General features: G+C 37.8%; 1 pseudogene across 1 annotated transcript; it reads left to right on the top strand.

Annotated features, from left to right (window-relative positions):
* The first annotated feature begins 299 nt into the window (after nucleotides 1–299).
* LOC143891302 (bifunctional TH2 protein, mitochondrial-like) lies at nucleotides 300–7966 on the top strand (annotated as a pseudogene). Its single transcript, XR_013255289.1, has 6 exons — nucleotides 300–378; nucleotides 2876–3273; nucleotides 3389–3804; nucleotides 4112–4375; nucleotides 6751–7371; nucleotides 7462–7966. The product of XR_013255289.1 is annotated as a bifunctional TH2 protein, mitochondrial-like (transcript).
* The last annotated feature ends 7366 nt before the right edge of the window (nucleotides 7967–15332 follow it).

Genomic DNA, 15332 nt, shown 5'->3' with positions numbered 1-15332 from the left:
TTTACACACATTGTAATAATGCTTATGGCATTCCCTTCACTAAGATTGATGAATTCCCCATGTCTTCTAATATCGGTTTTCACCTCGGCCGAGATTTCGGTATTAGGCCTATACCCGGCGGATGTAAGAAATTTGTATTATTATTAGCTAAATGTTTCTCAGACCACTTTGCCATAAATTGTTATAAACATGAGATATTGAGAATTATTGGCCATCTCAGCCGATTAATATTCAAACTTGTGAAGTTTCTCTAAAGGGCGATGAAACAATGAAACAAATCAAATTCCTAAAGACAATCTATGGGAGTGATGTGGAGCGAAGAAGGTCCAGCGCGCCGGTTCTGGATCAAATTCCAGAAAGAAATGGTGTTGGCTACAGGTTAATTTTCTGAAGGCTTTTGCACATGGGTAAAGTTGGATTTTTTTACTTTATTCTTAATTTTGCTAGGGCTAGGTCTATGATTTCGTTATTTCTTCTTCGTCTAGTTTCATTTATTGTTGAATTAGGTTTTGATCTGGGTGTTTTGAAGTAAGGTTTTGAGGTTATTTTTTTCTATTTCCTTTCCTCATGCTGCTTTTGAAATTTTAGGGCTTTGGCTTTCTTGTGATCTTTCTCTATCAAATTCTGTTGCAAATTGTCTTGTCTTGAAACTAATTTGGTATGGAATGGTTATTTTATTGTTGGACACTTGAACAGTGATGGAGATCTTAACTCATTCATTTGAAATCTCATCTTGTTTTATAGGCAATATGGTCTCTTTAGATTAGGGGTGTGAATGAGCCGAGCTTGGCCCAGCTCGGCTCGACTCGTTAAGCTTAATACCTGGACTCGGCTCTGGCTCGCGAGCCTTACCGAGCTCCACCATCATCTTCCCTGGACAGCCCTATCTTGTGTAATCTGACTACTCTTTTTACACCACAGGGGGTGGTCCAAGCAACAAAAAGGGTTCCAAAAAAGGAGTGATATATTTTGCCTCCTCCTTTCACTCCCTAGACAACCCTTTTAGTGTGTGTGTATATTAAATCCTTAGCGAGGCTTAACGAGCCGAGCTCGAGCGAGCTTCCGAGCCCGAGCCAAAACTGACACCGTTACTTTAGATAATCGAAATAGCGCTTTGTGGATATAGGACATCGTGAGGTTAGGTTTCACAGATGATGTATTCTGCTACAGAATTTAAAAGATATATCCATATTCGTCGAATCAAAATCAATGGTGAGGTAGGTTACTGTGGAGCTGTCGAGAAGCTATTTTTGTCAGGCCATGATAATTGAATCCTATGACATCTATCTGGAATAGCATGTAACATGGATAAAGAGGGGAGGGGAGCTTGATGGAAATTCAATCAACAAGTCAATGTGAATCGAAAGAAATGTTGTGAAACTAAGAATTAGGGGGTGCAACTTGGGCCGAGTTTGATGCCAACCCCAATCCAAGGTAGCATTACCTCAACCCTAACTTGACCTAACCCAAGCCTTGCGTTGAGGAGGGACAACTTTGAAGAAAGTGTGGGAATAATCAAAATTACTTGAACAAAGTTGCAGTTTTCAAATTTTCATGGATATTATCAAGTTGAGATCTTGGTGAAACAAAAATTGAAAAACACTTTATTAAGATGCCCAAGAGATTTCTTGGCTTTTTTTGCATTTTATTGCTGATTTTTGTTAGAAACAAAATCAGCAAGGTCTTCTTTTGAATTTGGCTTAATAGTACTTAGCCGGAAAAAAAAAATTGGGCTTAATGATGGAGATGAGCGCTTGGAGGAAAATTTTCTCATGGCATAGAAAATCTGCGAATTAGTGAAATAGCAAATTGCTTTGCCAAGGAGAATTTTCTTGTCGCTAAGAAATTCTGCGACTTAGTGAATTAGTGAGATGCTTTGCTAACTTCTTGAGTTGGCAGGTGATAGTTATGCCTACAATATGTCGAAGCCTAGCTTTGCCAATTGTGGCCCATCTATTAATGGTTTTTTTTTTCACTCTAGATTACTTTTAAACTATATCTTTATCCTCTATGTACCCTGCTTATCAGACAATCAAGTCCATGAACTTAGTGAATTGAATGAACTGAACTGAGGAGATTGGTCTAACTAGGCACTCTGCGAATTCCAAACTGCAAATTGAATTTTACTGAACCAAACTGCGATCCCGGCAACATTAGTTTGAGACTTTGAGGTGTCCACTCGATGGTGCCTTTAGCCTTACACCTTTTTGCTATTTTCGATTCCTCTGCTTGCGGAAATTTTCAAGTGTCAAATGTTTTCTTGACTATTTTGCAGACAACCTCCCATAGTTTAATTTGGTCATGTATTCTTTCATAAATTTCTTCGACCATCTCCTGAAGACCTTGTTATTTGGTTCATATATTGTCGAAAGGGTTGCTACTAAACAAAGTCCCCGCAAAATGTGACCACTTATCAGAAAAGGCTGCTAGACTATGCATCCAACAAAGCTAGAATTCATGCCTCTCAGTCCCAGACCAAGCCACACTGGTTGAATACTCAACCCCGAATTGTCCAACCAAATAGAGAGCGGATAAACAAGTGTTATCTTTTCTTCCACTGCCAAATTTTGATGCACATGTTGGGAATCTGAAATTCTCTACAGTGAAATTGATTGGTTTGCAGTCCAGTATAAAGCTAGAACCCTGTGAGGATCTCTGGTAAAGTTATTAATAATCCAAAGGAATAAAGGCAACAAGAACTAACTTTGATTGTGTGTGTGCTGATTCTTGTTCCTGTTACATCTTTTGAGGAGATTATTTGTGCAAGTATAGTTTTTTGCAAGGAAGCAGGATTCTTCCCTGGGAGCCTTCAATTCCCGCTTCGATTCCCGTTTCGATTCCCGCTTTCGATTCCCGCTCTGGCAACCTTGAGTAGGATTCTTCCCTCGGAGCCTTCGATTCCCGCTTTCGATTCCCGTTTCGATTCCCGCTTTTGATTCCCGCTCTGGCAACCATGGTTTTTTGAATGAATCAGTCGTGCAGGAATGGGGTGTTAATGTCGCAAAACAGAGCACTCCCAACTCAGCAACAGTTAAATACACTGATTTCCTTCTCGCAACTGCCACATGGAAGATTGAAGGAGGAAAAGGTCCAGGCAAAATTGCCACTCCTTTTGAGAAGACAAAAGTTGCTGCATACACAGTAGGTTTCATGACTCCTCGCATGAGGCTCTATGCCATTTTGGGTAAGGAGCTTCAAGCATTGTTGAGTTCTGTTGAAACCAGCCACCCCTACAAGAAGTGGATTGACAATTATTCCTCCGAAAGTTGTGAGGTCTATCTCCTATTCAAATTGATGTACTTGTTCACAATATTTTCTATATATTGTCTTAAAAGTATGTTCACTGGAACTGCACTCCTATTTTCATATTGTGTCCTTTTTGACACAGGCATCAGCTCTGCTAAGAGAAAGACTTACCTACCAAACTTAGTACGTCTTTGACAGGAGAGGATCTTGAAGTGGTAGAAAGACTTTATCATCAAGCTATGAAACTAGAAATTGAATTTTTTTCTGCTCTACCGATTGTCCAACAAACTGTATTCCCTTTATCAAGAGTACATGATGCAGCTGAGCAACACCTTATTATATTTTCCGATTTTGATTTGACATGTACTGTTGTCGATTCCGCTGCCATCCTAGCTGAGATTGCAATAATAAATGCACCCATAGCTGGTCAGAATGGACCTGAAAATCTAAATGTTGGGAGGTCATCAGCTGATTTGAGGAATTCTTGGGATACCCTTTCCAGGCAATATACTGAGGAGAATGAACAGTGCATAGAAAGCATTATGTCTACTAAAGAAGGTAACTTAGGGAGTTGCAGTTATGATTTGGTCTTTCAATCATTATATATAGGGGTGCAACTCGGCCAACCCGACCCGAGGAACTCTTTTTTCCAACCTGAACCCAACCCGACCCAACCCGAGTTTTTAAGCTTACAAAAAAAAAAAGATAAAAAATTTCGGGTTTCACTCGGGTTGAATCCGACATGAGTTTCACCCCTAATTATATATGATGGGTTACATAAGGGAAGTTGTTAGAAAAACAGTAAGAGGCATTCACATATGAGGAGGCACTCCTTCTTACCCTTCACACTTTTTTATCTTTTCAGCAAAAACATTTGACTATGAAGGTCTTTGCAAAGCTCTTGAACACCTTTCTGACAAACGAGCTAATTCTCGAGCCAGTGAATCAGGATTACTGAAGGGCTTGAATTTAGAGGACATAAAACGGGCTGGAGAACATCTAATACTCCAAGATGGTTGCATAGAGTTCTTCCAGCAGATTGTAAAGAAGAAGGAAGAGCTGAATGCAGATGTTCACATACTGTCATGCTGTTGGTGTGGGGATCTCATTAGATCAGCTTTTTCATCAGGTATCTTTTATTTGCCACTAAGATAGTGGAACTTACAAAGTCCATTCCGACTGAGGACTATCTTGTGTATCTAGTAAGTAAATAAAGCTTATCTAGTTCTAAGTATTCTCAACTCTGAAAATGTTAAATATTTAATTTCTTGAAAAATGGTAATCCTTGACTAATGCCCGTGTCAAAATTATGATATTTCTATTCAGGGAGATATCTTTGAAGTGGATGATTTTGGGATTAGGATGATTTCATTTGCTGCTACATTAAATACATTAAACTGATTTGATATTTCTGAATCCGATTGAGAAATCTAGTGAGGAAGCTTTCCTTGCCTGTGCACAACTATTATCTGTTGAAGATTATTTCTGCTAATTTGTTATCAATGTTGTTTACAATTCTCCTGCGTAATGTTACTTCTGATGCAGAAGCAATAATCATATCCTGCCTTACCCTTTTTTAATCTGGCTTTTCCCGCTATATCTACTACTGATTTTGACACATATCATTACTTTTGCTGATCATTGATCCCATATTTGTCCATCCAGTTTCCTGCACTTTCTAGCAATTATTGTTTGTGTTCTTTTACTCCTTTGGTTATGTCCTGCAATACTTTTTCTGAGTCATAAGCTTATGGGAATCGTAGATGTCATTTTCAGGTCCGTTTTGATTTTGCATTGTCTTGGTAATTTCCAATCTTTTTGTTCTTGAGAATTTGAAGTTCTATATGGGTCCTGTGTATCTGTTGTTATGTGCATGGTTGGCAGTCATGCCTCTTCTAATTCTCCTACAATATTAAATGGTAGTATCTTGTTAGACGTGATTTTCTTCCTGATTGTTTATTCCAAGTTGCTTGCCAGTTGGCATCAGTGCCACCGGCAGGTGGGTTGCGGTCCCAAGATCTTTTGTTGAATTGTTTCTTTCTTCTCCCTTGAATTATCAACTTCTCTTTTATAGTACTATCTTACCGTGTTAATGAGACAATAGAGAAATTTCAACCTCTGCCAAGTATTTTGTTCTTAATCATTGATAGCAGAGTCTGTTGGTGTAATGTTAATGATACAATAGGGAATTTTCAACCTCTGCCAAGTATTTTGTTCTTAATCATTGTTAACAGAGTCTGTTAGCGTCAATTTTTTTGCTAAATCTGTACTCAATTGATTCCCGATCATTGAGAAGCTCGTCACTTTGATGCATTATCTGTTTTGAGTCTGGGGACTTCTTTTTTTTAAAATGGATTGAGCCTGGGGGCTTTTAGCTTTAATCATGTAAATGACACGAAACTGGATTGTCACCAGAATTCTGTGCTGAGTTGTTTGTTTTTAACCATATAACCGGGGTTATCTGGTGCCTTTTATTGGTTAGATTAATGCAAATTCAAGGGACTTTGACTCTTGATCATTGGGTAGCATGTTGCTTTTACTGGTTAGAGAGTGCCTTATTCTTTTTCTTTCTATATACTCATTTCAGTGAACACATATTCTAAGAATAATTTCAGCGAGCTTCCTGATATAAATTTGGTCCACCCTAGTATGCCATGTCTATTTCCAAACTTAAGTTTTTCAGTAAGCATTCCTCATCCATGTGCAAGTACCATGATGCATTTCTGGGCCTGCCAGCAATTGCACCAAAACAACTTTTTTCAAGAATACCCGGTTTATGCATCCTTCATATTGGTAGTTTTTGTGGGAACATCCTTTTTTTTTCAACAGGTAAGCTGGGATCGAACCCCTTTGTGGGAACATCTTTAGCATTGACCCACCGAAGAATTATAATTGTTGCTCCTTTTGCTTACTGGTATATGTATATGGATGATCCATTGGCACTGAAAAGGTATACGGATCCTTATAGACTGGCCTTGTATATCTTTTCTCTCATGAACCCTAGCAACTCAAGGAAATAATGCGTCTGTGGATTAGTTCTGAACCTCGTTTGCTTTTTGCTGTTCTCTTCAGCACTTACAGAGAAATAGTTTGACATGGTTTTAGGCTGGGATTATCAATTGCAGCAAACAGTATTACATTGTATGTGAAGCGCATTCGTGTTGAACCATGAAGCGGTGTAGCCGGAGTTCTAAGAATTTGCCATTTTACATACAAGCAATCTTAGAGATGTTCAGAAGCGCGCTATATGGTCCAACACAAATGTGCTTCACATTGACTAGGAATACTGTTTGCAAGGAATAGAGGATTAGATGGGTTCCATTTGAAGAGAAAAAAACATGTTTATTTTTCTGACAAGCCATGTAACTCAAGTCTTTTGAGTTTGAATAATTTTTATTTATTCTAAAGAATTAAGGAATATATATAAATGACTTCTTTTGCTATGTGACTGCGATCTTGCTGCCAGGAGATAATGAAGATCATCATACTTTTTGTGATGAGCAGGTGGCTTAAATGTTTTGAATGTACATTCAAATGAGTTCATTTATGAAGATTCAGTTTCCACGGGGGGAATTGTTAAGAAGATGGAGTCTCCCAACGACAAGAATAAAGCTTTCAAGGACACTTTGAAGAGCTATAGTGACATGGGCAAGCACTTATCTGTTTACATTGGAGACTCGGTGGGTGACTTGCTTTGCCTTCTTGAAGCGGATGTAGGGATTGCTGTTGGCTCAAGTTCAAGCCTTAGGAGAGTGGGTAGTCAGTTTGGTGTCTCTTTCCTTCCATTGCTCTCTGGTTTGGTGAAGAAACAAAGGGAAATCATCAAAGAGAGGTCTTCTAAACGGAAAGGACTGAGTGGCATTCTTTACACGGTCTCTAGTTGGGCCGAAATACATGCTTTTATTTTGGGGCCATAGATTTATATTCAGTGGGTTTCTTTCTCTTGTTTCCTTATTGCTCACTACAGATCGAAGAATTCACATAATAGATATATTGACATAGACAACAATGGTGGCTAATTTTACGAAGAACCACTGGGGTCAGCTGTTTCTTTTTTATACAGGGCTGCCACGCGAATATGCAAATGCTGATTTTTTTTTTGGTGGCATACCTGTATGATATGGGGTATCTATGATCTCCTTTTGCATCCCTTTTCTTCTCTGTTTTCCTCTTTGCTTTTTGTTTCCTGATGACTCTGTTTTTCTACTTGCTCAGGTATTGCGAAGATGCCAGTTTCAATCAGAAAATGGCCCAAAAGCTGGAGGGAGATGTATGTATTTGTTTGTCTAAATTGATATAAAATGCCATTGCAATTCTTTAATGGCTATTCAATTTTGGGTGGATGGTCATTTGGAAGATCTCTGTTCATTCGGGCAATCCTTAAATTTTCAATGCTCAGATTGACATGTAAAGTTTCCGAGTAGTATACCCATATCATTGCTCCTTGGATCTATCCAGTCAATGACATTATCGAAGGTATTTTTATCATTGGAGCAGATGTTAATGGGAATTTTCCTTTTTTTTTTAATCAATGAAAGGGACTCAGAGATTTTTGTTTGGTTTCCTTCACTCAATCTTTGATTCTTCTGAAGGTTACCATACGTTTTGAAAATGTAGTAGTTTGTTGATAACTTTGCTATAGACTTGGAAACTTGTGAGCTTCTAGTTTGGTCTCTTCTAGCCTTTCCTTCATAAATGAACAACCCTATCACTTCTCCGATGTTATTTCATTTTTATATTTCATGTTTTAAGCTAAGTTAAATAAAAGTTTATAAATTAAGTTTAGACTCTTAAAATATAGGAAAATTGTGGTCGTCTTACACTGGGGTGGTTTAGAATTAGATATTTAGGCCTATTTGAAGGCAAATTTATTGAATTTTCTGTATGTTACATTTGCTGAAAATTACTTGTTCAAATAAATTTCTTGTGATGCTCTAGTTGATCTAGTTTTTGCTATTAGTTCTCATTTCATGTTTGTTTTTCTTTTCTACGTACCTCTTGATTTTTTGGCGAGGAGCTGCATAAATTTGGGATTGCTTGGGAATGAAAGGAGCAATAGAATTTTTTTTAAGTTTTACTGAGAAACTTATTAAAGAGATAAAATTATTCACCAATCATCAGGTTAAGGCTAGAAAAGAACTTTGGGACAGTTGCTAATTTTTACCTTTTCCCCCTTGGGTTTTTGTTTGTTTCTCTCCCCTCTCTTGTTTCTCATTTTTTCCGACTGTTGGGAACTGCTGTTGGCATGAATCTGGGCTGAATTCTTGGAGTGAAGCCAAGTCACTTAAGTGTTCAAGAACACCCCCCTTGAGTCATTCTATTCCAGACTCAATCATGGAAAGATGGACCCCTCCACCCTCGCCATATCGAGAATATTGGACTAGTTCTTGGGGCCGTTCCATTCAGAGTCTCTTTTTTATGTTTGTTCACTAGTTGCACTGGGAAAAAGAAAGGAGAACTAGGGTGAGATCTTTTAAGAGAGAAGAGCACATGATTATGTGTGTGTGGAGAGAGAGAGAGAGAGAGAGAGAGAGAGAGATTTTGAGATTTTGGATGTCATCTTGTGGTTTGCTTTTATTTCTACCTTCCGTTTGTTTGTGCACGATCGGATTGGATTCTACCTTTTCCGAATAAATTCTCTTAAAAAATGCACAAACCCGTGAGAGGAACACCGCTACACATCGTTTGAATCCTTCATACCAATGGGCCCCGAGAAAGCCTTAATAACACCACCATGATCATCTCTAAAGATTCCTCCATTTCTGTAGGCGGGTTGTGTTTAGGAGATTTTATATGGTGGCCGACCTTTACATGTAAAGGTCGGAGAGAGAAAACACCCCTTCCCTTGATTTTAAACCCATCAAAAGCCCCCCTTTTTTACTTTTCTTTGGATTTAAAATCAAGGAGGCAGGTTCTCTCTCTCTCTCTCTCTCTCTCTCTCTCTCTCTGCCCTTGTGATTTCACGGTCGACCACCATATAATTTCTGTGTTTAGAGCGATCATCAAAGTTTTAAGTTAATGCACATAGAGGGTAAAGATCGCCCTGTATATAATGAGAGGGCAAGATGAAGAGCCAAATCAGAATAGCTAATCTCCATGGCCCACGAGATTGTGATACAGGAATCACTTTTCACTTTCAAACTATCCTCCATATGAAGAATTTCTAAAAACACCTCCAATTTAAGTACTGCCTGGGTTGCCAAGTGAGCAAATATCCCTCTAGCTAGATAATTCCCTACATTCCTCCCAGGACATGCTCAGTGAAAAATAGATAATTTCACACCATGGACCAAACACCTACATATGATATTTTATCCTAAGAAAGTCCTCCTTATTATTGCCTCCCACTTTAACTATTTTATGTGAAACCTGTGGTAGATGTAACTCTTCCATTCTCATTTGTATTTTAGTACTACTGACAAAATAAGCCACGCTTATCATGACCTACCTCTCATTTCTTTACACCCTAAACACATAATCTATTAATCTTCCATCTAATACCATGTTACAACCTTCTCCTTACTATTATTTTATAAAAACCTTTCACTTTCCTTCACTAAATTACACTAACTTTAGCCCAACCTCTTTATCTTTAGGAAAGTACTGTGCCCACCAGTCTTCTCCATGTGTATATCATGTACCAGGATAGACTCCACAAATAATTTAAAAGGGGAAAAAATCATTTTAACTTACATCATGTTTTAGGGTAAAGTTAACAAGTCAAACATCATTTAGTTGGGCATTTTTTTAGCTGCAATTGATGGTCTAAACGAGCGGCTCAGATCTTCTCACAGATAAATTGATTTTCAGAGATGACACTTGCTTTAATAATGGCACTCCTCTCTCTAACATAAGTGGTAGCCTAGTGATCATGCATTGCATATCATACTAGTATAATATATAGGGTGTCGTTTCTCCTTGGCTTTTCCTTTGAAACCTTAAACGTTAAATAGCCATTTGATCAGCCAATCATGTTCATGTTCAAAATTCCTTTGCTTCTTCTTCTTTGTAAATTTCAGTAACCCACTTTCTACTCATGTCCAAAGAGATAGAAATGCCATTGAATCTGCAATTGCACCATGGAAGATACCCAATTCTTCCTCCCCAAGATCTCACCCTCATCAAAATAATCTCTAGAACTGGAAGAAGAAGAAGAAAAGAGAAGATAAGGACAAGGTGGAAAGGAGGGAGGAATTGGTTGTGATGGAGTGATGATGGAACCTTTAGGCAAGTCCTAAACTTGGCTTAACTAGTGTTTTGTTTTTGTTTGTTTTGATGTTCTCTCCATTTTTAGTTGTTGTCAAGTGGCACTTCCAATGGAATTAGTGTTGTTAAACCCAATTAGTGGTCTAAATTGAAAGGAAATTAGTTTCTATCTCAGCCTCATCTTCCAAAATAAATAAACTAAATCGCGGTCTATGATTGCTTCTCATTCACATCTTATTTGGGTTTGCATAATCATAAAATTATATCCATAAAAGAAAGGGATTTAGGGTAATTACAAAATATATTGCTCAGATCTTCTGAATTAATGACCATAATATGGTTCTAATTTAAAAATCTTGTGGAGCGTCCTACATCCGAATAGATGGTCCCAAGGGACGAAAAATACCTTTTATATTTTCATACATTTATATATTTCTTATGAACATATTTCCATAATATTAAAAAGGGAGATGATATTTTCACCCTCCTGCATTACGTGCACACCCCACTGAGAACCTGATTTGACGTGAAAAGTGGGCAACTTTATGTCAAATCACATTATAAGGGGGTGTGCATGTACTGCAAGGGGGGAGGGTGAAAATATCATCACCCTGTTAAAAAACCCTAAGTAGTACCAAAATTAAAATTTTGTTTCCCCTCCGACGATTCTCCTCTCCCTCTCTTAAGTTTCCCCCATCTTCCCCCTTGCCTAACCCTAGCCCTAACGGTGTAAAATGTAAGTAGGACCTAGGATATACTTCAATGGACAGTCCAATTCAAAATAGATCTTGAGCCAGCCTCATATTGTAAAATCCAAAAAGCTTATCGACCGATAATGAAAATGAATGGGCAACCAGTCAAGACAAAGGTGGGTCAAATCGGAAGTGGATCCATTGACACCAATACAAATATAATTTTGTGATGTGGGCCAGTCACCCTAGCGAAATTTTATTTAATCATGCTGGGTCCACCTCTTCATCATCTAACATAAGTGGTAGCCTAGTGATCATGCATTGCATATCATACTAGTATAATATATAGGGTGTCGTTTCTCCTTGGCTTTTCCTTTGAAACCTTAAACGTTAAATAGTCATTTGATCAGCTAATCATGTTCATGTTCAAAATTCCTTTGCTTCTTCTTCTTTGTAAATTTCAGTAACCCACTTTCTACTCATGTCCAAAGAGATAGAAATGCCATTGAATCTGCAATTGCACCATGGAAGATACCCAATTCTTCCTCCCCAAGATCTCACCCTCATCAAAATAATCTCTAGAACTGGAAGAAGAAGAAGAAGAAAAGAGAAGATAAGGACAAGGTGGAAAGGAGGGAGGAATTGGTTGTGATGGAGTGATGATGGAACCTTTAGGCAAGTCCTAAACTTGGCTTAACTAGTGTTTTGTTTTTGTTTGTTTTGATGTTCTCTCCATTTTTAGTTGTTGTCAAGTGGCACTTCCAGTGGAATTAGTGTTGTTAAACCCAATTAGTGGTCTAAATTGAAAGGAAATTAGTTTCTATCTCAGCCTCATCTTCCAAAACAAATATACTAAATCGCGGTCTATGATTGCTTCTCATTCACATCTTATTTGGGTTTGCATAATCATAAAATTATATCCATAAAAGAAGAGAATTGGGGTTCGTTTGGATACTTGGATTTTATAATCCAGGATTGTAAAATGACAAACATACCTCTATCTTGATACACATGGAAAAATTAGGAGGGTTGTTTGGGACAAACTCCACACAAGCGTGTCTTGATATTCTTTTCCATGACTTACCCAAGAGCCCTCTTTGTATAGAAGGATTTTATAATCCAAGATTGTAAAATCCTAGATTTTGCAAGCTGAAACCTAGATTTTACAATCCTGAAAACATTCAGTCCAAGTTTTAGCATGTAAAATCTTACAATCTTGGATTATAAAATCCATGTACCGAAAGGCCCCTACATTTCCAAGCGCTGAGTTTGATGGATGTATAAAATATTTACAGGGGAAAAAAATAGAAAACAATTCTAAAATAATCTTTTGATTGAATTAACGGGTCATTTTACGCCTACTTTCACATAACAATGAGCGTAAAATTTGTTTTACGCTGCCTTCGTAATTATCTTTTAATCTTTAGTCGGTTTTAGGTAAGACAGTGTTCTTTCAGTTTCCAATTATTATTATTATTATTATTAATATTTTTTTTATCCGTCTCAAAAATTATCATTATTTTTTTAAATATAAGTTGTATCCTGAGTTGTAAATTCTTTCGGGCGCAGTGGTGATAGTACTAAACTTCTTAATTAGCATAAAAGTTAGGATTAGTAAATAGGGAAAAATACACCTAGACCCCTGTGGTTTCTCCAAACAATATGGGCCCATACCCGAATCCAAACACTACCAAAAACACAGTGGGCCCACATTGTTTGGATGATCCAAAGTGTTCATTTGATGGGCCCTGACATAGATAGGGTGTGCCTAAAAAATCAGCTCCATCAGATCATCCTAACCCTTCAATCTGTGGATGAACCGTCAACTGAGGGCGTCTACCTTACACAAATTGAAACCACAAGGGGTCTACTTGTAACTTTTTAAACATTAGGGTTAAGCTGAATGTGTTAGAAACCACAGGGGGTCTAAGTGTATTTTTCCCTAATAAATATTTGTCGTCGCCCCGTACTTAAGGATAAGGATGATGAACACATAATGCAGCCTTTTCCCATCATTTCCATCTGTTTGGGATTTTCTATTGAAAAGTTTGGATAGAAAACATGATTAGTCACATCATACCTTTGAATAGTGGGATAGCCAACACTATTAGAAAAAGAAGATTGATCAGTGTACAATGTATACACTAGGATGAGGAATTACTGATAAATGCAAAATTAAACCCAATGATATGGGGTTTAATATGGTGTCTGGGCGTGGCTGTATAGTCCAGTATTTTTCAAAAGGTACAACATGGCCCACTTCATAGGATGATCCAAACCGTTCATTTGTTGGTAACAACGTAAATAGGTTGTGCCGCAAAAAATCATTTCCATAGGATGATCCTAACTCTCATATCTATAGATGTTTCCATAATGTGAAGTCCCTCTGTATATCCGAGGGTTAATTAGGATCATCCAATGGAAATGATTTTTTTGGGTACAACCTATTTATGTTATGGCCCAACAAATGAAGGGTTTGGATCATCATACAAAGTGGGCTGCACACCAGATAAAATCTCATATCCACAAGGGAGTGTGGATATCAATATCCTTTCATATAACTTAATTCACCACAAAATTGCACCTGGGTAAATGAGTGAGCCCTACCAAAGTTGAATCTTAAGGAGGGATTCTCATCTTAATATAATGGAGCTTAGTGGTGTATTAGGTCACTGAAATCGTGAAAACAGAATCCAAACATGAAAGAAGCAGATCTTATGACATGTTTGGCAGCCATAAAAATTATTCTTTGGAATATTCTCGGGGCCCAATTGTGAGCATGGTTTTAAATATGTCCAAAATTTCGGATTTCGGACAGAAATTTAAAACCAAAACGAAACTGAAATTTTGGGGTTTTTGCAAAAGAAGTCTTCAACTATGCTTTATTTGCCAAAAGAGTCTTCTAGTTTCACATTTTGCAAATAGAGTCGCTAACGGTGACTTTTGCCAAATAGGGGTGTAAACGAGCCGAGCCGAGCTTGGTCAGGCTCGGCTCGGCTCGTTAAGCTCAAAAGCTTGGCTCGGGCTCGGCTTTGCTCGGCCAGGCTCGCGAGCCTTACCGAGGTCGGGTTATATTAAGTTCACACCCCTCATCTTCCCTGGACAGCCCTATACAGTGTAATTTGACTACTTTTTTTACACTATGGGGGGTGGTCCATGTAACAAATGGGGTTCCGAAAATGAAGTGACATATTTTGCCTCCCCCTTTTACTCCCTGGACAACCCTTTTAGTGTATATATTAATATATAATATATATATTTAAATATATTAAATTCTTAACGAGCCTTAACGAGCCTGGCCTAAATCGGGCTCGGCTCGTTAAAGATTCGAGCCGAGCTCGAGCGAGCTTCCGAGCCCGAGCCAAAATTGACACCCTTATTTGCAAATCAGGTCAAGCCAACGGTTTTTGACCAAAATACCCACGGCAGAATTTTTTAAACTCCCTGAAAAAGACCAAAAAATTAACTACGTAAAAACGATGGAAATATCCATGACACGGATCTTATATGATTGGTGGCCATATAAAACCGTATTTTTCTAAATGTACGGTGTGACCCACTCCATAGGATGATCCAATTGGTCCATCTGTTGGGCCACCAGTTAATTAGGTTGTGCGCAAAAAATCAATTTCATAGGATGATCCTATAAAAGCTTCCATAATGCCATGGTCCAATTGGTCCATCAAATGAACGCTTTGGAGGACAACCTCCACAACAGGCGTGTCTCGATATTCTTTTCCATGACGCTCCTATAGGAGCTGTTTGGATACTAGGATTTTATAATCCAAATTTTAGCTTGTAAAATCTTACAATCTTGGATTATAATTAAATTTTATGCCTATTTTCACATAACAATGAGCGTAAAATTTGTTTTACGCCCGCGCTCGCAGGTATCTTTAGTCAGTGTTTAGGTAAGACAATGTTCTTTCAATTTCCAATTATTTTTCTATTTTTAATTATAAGTTGCATCCTAATTCCTAAGTTGTAGAAGTTTAGGGTGGAGTGGTGATGGTACTAAGCTTTTTAATTAGCATAAAACTTAGGATTAATAAATATTTGTCATTGCCCCATACCTAAGGATAAGGATGATGAACATGTAATGCCGCCTTTTTCCATCATTTCCATCTGTTTAGGAGTTTTATATTGAAAAGTTTACATAGGAAACGTGATTAGTCAAGTATTTCCATG

The sequence above is a fragment of the Tasmannia lanceolata genome, unplaced genomic scaffold (genome assembly GCF_043159265.1).
Source record: "Tasmannia lanceolata isolate RefF3 unplaced genomic scaffold, GAP_Taslan_0.1 ptg000013l, whole genome shotgun sequence".
In the NCBI taxonomy this organism is placed as follows: Eukaryota; Viridiplantae; Streptophyta; class Magnoliopsida; order Canellales; family Winteraceae; genus Tasmannia; species Tasmannia lanceolata.
This window is presented reverse-complemented; position numbering and strand designations above follow the sequence as displayed.